We start from the raw sequence: 6,000 nt of genomic DNA, 5'->3' as shown, positions 1-6,000 counted from the left end.
GAGCTACAGTCAGAGTGGGTCCCTGAAGAGGCACAAGTGTGAGCAGCAAACCAGGTGAGAGGAACCTCGGGGCTATGCCCCAAATGGCACCCTATTCTCTAAATTGTGCACTAGGGCCATAGGATTCTGGTCAAAGGTAGAGCACTGAATAGGGAGCCATTTGGCTCACAGCCCCAGTGTTCTGAGTGTAGGAACTGGAGAGAACTGGAAAGCGGGTCCTTAAAGCAGTACAGCTGGAAGCAGCCACGTAGGTGAGAGGGTTCTCAGGTGTTTTGACGAGGGGAACTGGACTTTGTTCATACAGACACCGAGCTGCGTTCCCTATTCCCCTATATAGTGCACTACTTAATGACCAAATAAACCTACAGCTCTGATCAAAAGTAGTGTTGTTTCCCCTCCCCGTGTTACTGTTCCCCCCCTCCCGTGTTACTGTTCCCCCCTCCCCGTGTTACTGTTCCCCCCCTCCCCGTGTTACTGTTCCCCCTCCCCGTGTTACTGTTCCCCCCTCCCCGTGTTACTGTTCCCCCTCGTGTTACTGTTCCCCCCCCTCCCGTGTTACTGTTCCCCCCCCCCTCCCCGTGTTACTGTTCCCCCCCTCCCCGTGTTACTGTTCCCCCTCCCCGTGTTACTGTTCCCCCCTCCCGTGTTACTGTTCCCCTCGTGTTACTGTTCCCCCCCCTCCCGTGTACTGTTCCCCCCCCCCTCCCCGTGTTACTGTTCCCCCCTCCCCGTGTTACTGTTCCCTCCCTCCCCGTGTTACTGTTCCCCTCCCTCCCGTGTTACTGTTCCCCCCTCCCCGTGTTACTGTTCCCCCCTCCCCGTGTTACTGTTCCCCTCCCCGTGTTACTGTTCCCCCTCTCCGTGTTACTGTTACCCCTCCCCGTGTTACTGTTCCCTCTCCGTGTTACTGGTTCCCCCTCCCCGTGTTACTGTTCCCCTCTCCCCGTGTTACTGTTCCCCTCCCCGTGTTACTGTTTCCCCCCGTGTTACTGTTCCCCCCCCCTCCCGTGTTACTGTTCCCCCTCCCCGTGATACTGTTCCCCTCTCCGTGATACTGTTCCCCCCTCCCCGTGTTATTGTTCCCCCTCCCGCGTGATACTGTTTCCCCCTCCCCGTGATACTGTTCCCCCTCCCCGTGATACTGTTCCCTCTCCGTGATACTGTTCCCCCCTCCCCGATACTGTTCCCCTCTCCGTGATACTGTTCCCCCTCCCCGTGATACTGTTCCCCCCTCCCGTGATACTGTTCCCCTCCCGTGTTACTGTTCCCCCTCCCCGTGTTACTGTTCCCCCCTCCCCGTGTTACTGTCCCCCCTCCCCGTGTTACTGTTCCCCCCCCTCCCCGTGTTACTGTCCCCCCCCTCCCCGTGTTACTGTCCCCCCTCCCCTTGTTACTGTCCCCCACTCCCCGTGATACTGTTCCCCCCTCCCCGTGATACTGTTCCCCCCTCTCCGTGTTACTGTTCCCTCCTCTCCGTGTTACTGTTCCCCCCCTCCCCGTGTTACTGTCCCCCCCTCCCCGTGTTACTGTCCCCCCCCTCCCCGTGTTACTGTTCCCCCCCCCCTCCCCGTGTTACTGTTCCCCCCTCCCCTCCCCGTGTTACTGTTCCCCCTCCCTCCCCGTGTTACTGTTCCCCCTCCCGTGATACTGTTCCCCTCCCGTGTTACTGTTCCCCCCTCCCCGTGTTACTGTCCCCCCTCCCCGTGTTACTGTTCCCCCCTCCCCGTGTTACTGTCCCCCCCTCCCCGTGTTACTGTCCCCCCCCTCCCCGTGTTACTGTCCCCCCCCTCCCCGTGTTACTGTCCCCCACTCCCCTTCTTACTGTTCCCCCTCCCCGTGTTACTGTTCCCCCCTCCCCGTGTTACTGTTCCCCCCCTCCCCGTGTTACTGTTCCCCCCCCTCCCCGTGTTACTGTTCCCCCCTCCCCGTGTTACTGTTCCCCCTTCCCCGTGTTACTGTTCCCCCCCTCCCCGTGTTACTGTTCCCCCCTCCCCATGTTACTGTTGGGTACGGAGGTTAATTGACCTGTGGAGATGATCCCTTAGACAACTGTGCTGTATCTTGTATACCCTGCCTCTAGATCGTATCTGTTAACTATTGAATTTTCCAACTTATTTAGTCTAGTAAATAAAACCTTGAATGAATTATTTGTGGCATTGAGTTCATTTGCAAGACATTGGGTTCTTGGATGTTTTAGTGCTCGACAACCATTCAGAATGAGAACATAATCAATTGACTGTTGATTAACACTGTTGTTGATAGAGGGTTAGATGGTATACCGGTTAATGATAACTACTGATCGAGTTAATTCAGTCTATATTAAAACCCTTAATGGTGCCCCTCTTAGATTCATTTGGATAGGACTACCACATGAGTTAAATTAGATCAAATCATCTTGAATATCCATAGCCAGAAGTCACAACAGTTGCCGAGGTCGGAGGGGCAGCAAGGTTTATGCAAACCCCCACTGTTGCAAACCAAATGCTGGGCTAGAAGCAAAGGGAAATAATGTCTTGATGCTTTTTCTCCAAGTGGAGATCAAGTTTATGAATTGCCTGGCTGGACTGATGGGAGGGGACAGTGGATACGTGTCTTCCATACTCTTATCACCTTTGGACCGTTAATCAATCGTCTTGTTGTGAAAAGGACCAATGAATAACAAATGGTTCAACTGCACTTATGACACCTGAAGGAGCGTCAGTATATTGTTCGATTGGACAGATTCTACATAAAAAAATCGAAGAAACCCTCAGAAAAAAAGGTCAGAAAATATCTTGAAACTAAACAGGAAGTTACCAACGTATACTATGCCACAGGAGGTTGGTGGCACCTTAATTCGGGAGGAGGGGCTCGTGGTAATGGCTGGAGCTGAATCAATGGAATGGTATCCAATACATAAAACACATGGTTTGATGCCGTTCCATTTGCTCTGTTCCATTATCATTATGAGCCGTCCTCCCCTCAGCAGCCTCCACTGGACTATGGGTATTGATTGACAGGGTTTACATGTAATACAAATCCAATTTTATCCACCCGTGTTGAGGGCCACCGTGGCAGGTGTGTTGTTGCCTACCCTCACCACCTGGGGGCGGCCCATCAGGAAGTCCAGTTGTTGAGGGAGGTTTTCAGTCCCAGGGTCCTTAGCTTAGTGATGAGCTTGGAGGGCACTATGGTGTTGAACGCTGAGCTGTGGTCAATGAACAACATTCTCGTGTAGGTGTTCCTTTTGTCCAAGTGGAAAGGACAGTGTGGCGTGCAGTAGAGATCATCTGTGGATCTGTTGAGGTGGTATCTGAGTTGAAGTGGGTCCAAAGTGTCTTGGATAATGGTGTTGATGTGAGCCATGACCAGCCTTTCAAAACATGTCATGGCTATAGATGTGAATGCTACTGGGCAATAGTCATTTAGGTTACCTTTTTTGGGCATAGGGACTATGGTGGTTTGCTTGAAACATGTAGGTATTTCAGACTGGGTCAGAGAGAGGTTGAAATGTAAGATTCTTGCAAGCTGCATGCTCTGAGTACTTGTCCTTGTAATCCGTCTGGCCTTGCGGCCCTGTGAATGTTAGTCTGATTAAAGGTCTTTCATCAGCTACCGATGTGATCAAACAGTCGTTCCGAACAGATGTTGTTCTCATGCATGGTTCAGTGTTGCTTGCCTTGAAGTTAGCATAGAAGGCATTTAGCTCGTCTGGTCGGCTCGCGTCACAGTTTCCCTTTATGATCCGTGATAGTTTGCAAGCCCTGCCACATCTGACGAGCATCAAAGCTGGTGTAGCAGGATTCGATCTTAATCCTGCATTGACGTTTGTCTGTTTGATGGTTTGTCGGAGGACATAGCGGATTTTCTTATAATTGTCTGGGTTAGTGTCCCACTCCTTGAACGCGGGAGCTGGTTTACAGCTCAGTGTGGATGTTGCCTGTAATCCAGGGCCTCTGGTTGAAATATGTACCTGTATGGTCACTGTGAGGACAACGTTGTCGATGCACTTGTTAATGAAGTCGGTGACTGATGTGGTAAACTCCTCCATGTTATTGGATGAATCCCGGAACACATTCCAATCTGAGTGAAACAGTCCTGTAGCTTAGCATCCGCTTGATCTGACCACTTCCGTATTGAGTGCATCACTGGTACTTCCTGTTTGAGTTTTTGCCTGTAAGCAGGATTCAGGAAGATAGAGTTATAGTCATATTTGCCAAAAGGAGGGTGAGGGAGAGCTTTACATTTGTCTCTGTGTAAAAGTCGTCTAGAGTTATTTTCTCTTCTAGTTGAACACGTGCCATGCTGTTAGAAAAGAGGTCAAACTCATTTCAGTTTTACAGCATTATAATAAATTATGTGACTTGTTTGACTTGAGGTACTGGGCCTAGCCTGAAAAGACACTTTGAGACCCTCCCATATACGTAGTCAGGGGTCAGAATGGTACGGCTGTATGAGTGTAGTGGATTACATCAGAATGGTACGGCTGTATGAGAGCAGTGAATTACATCAGAATGGTACGGCTGTATGAGAGTAGTGGATTACATCAGAATGGTACGGCTGTATGAGAGTAGTGGATTACATCAGAATGGTACGGCTGTATGAGAGTAGTGGATTACATCAGAATGGTACGGCTGTATGAGAGCAGTGAATTACATCAGAATGGTACGGCTGTATGAGAGTAGTGGATTACATCAGAATGGTACGGCTGTATGAGAGTAGTGGATTACATCAGACCGTAGCATGTGAGACATCCCCTGAGTTTACTATCTCCAGGAAGTCAGCTGTGTGGAACCTTGCAGGAAGGAGGAGCACATTATGATGTGAACTGTGACAGAACGCAGTTATACGGTTGAGCCCTCGTGCTATCTTAACATGCACAGACAAAACCCATGGCCTTTTACACCATGTTCCGCCCTTGTTTCCACACATCTGCTAACTTGCCACGTAGACACAAGAGGTTGTACTTTTTCTATTAAAAAAAAACAAGTCCCGACTATGTTTGTTAAGCCTTCAACGCTGATCGCTTCATTTTGGCAAATCTTATAATAAAGTCGTTGTAAGAGGAATCTGCAGTCTCGTTTTCTATAGAATTGCTACCACACTAGTTAGCCACTAGTTAGCCACTAGTTAGCCATAAACTTGTTTGGTAGCTATTTACATGTTGACTTGAAAAGGAACAGTAACATAACCAATCTGTCTGACCATGTTTCTTATTAACATTAGAGAGAAAGTGAGCACATGTTCAACCCCAAAAGATTATAAACTTTATCAGAAGTGTGTGTATGTGCACTACCTGTACAATCATGAACAGCAGTAAGTTATGTGAGTCTGTTGTACTGAATCCAGGGCTACCGAGTGGTGCAGCAGAATTAGGCACTGCATCTCAGTGCTAGAGGTGTCACTACAGACCCTGGTTCGATTCCGGGCTGTATCACAACCGGCTGTGATTGGGAGTCCCAATTTGGGGATTGGACGTCAGGCTCAGTTGGTTCTGCATCTCTCTGGTAACAGCACAGAAGTTTGATAAATTTACACCTGGGTTTATGTTGCTTACGGTGATAAACACTTGAGAAAACGGCAGCAACTCACATTGTATCAGACCAGCCTCGAACTGTATTGGTTAATTTATGGACTCTTTTTCTCTTAGACATTAACGTCAGAATCTGGTTGTGGATGTCCCAACACAGATAAACATAATCAATAACTTCAATTAAGATGAATTGTAAGAATACATGTTGTTTGAAGTGTATATTCAATAAAGCCTATGCAACAGGTGCCAAAGCTGTGTGAGAGATTAAAATACCTTGTTTTTACGCTGGTCAGCAGCTGGTCCTTGTTCTTCTCATCAAAGACTCCATTCTCTCTCTCCATCTTCCATTACATGGATACACAACAGTATGTGGACACCCCTTCAAATTAGTGGATTTGGCTATTTCAGCCACACCTGCTGCTGACAGGTGTATAAAATTGAGCGCACAGCCATGCAATAACCATAGACAAACATTGGAAGTAGAATGG

The sequence above is a fragment of the Oncorhynchus kisutch genome, unplaced genomic scaffold (assembly GCF_002021735.2).
Source record: "Oncorhynchus kisutch isolate 150728-3 unplaced genomic scaffold, Okis_V2 scaffold913, whole genome shotgun sequence".
Taxonomy (NCBI): domain Eukaryota; kingdom Metazoa; phylum Chordata; class Actinopteri; order Salmoniformes; family Salmonidae; genus Oncorhynchus; species Oncorhynchus kisutch.
This window is presented reverse-complemented; position numbering follows the sequence as displayed.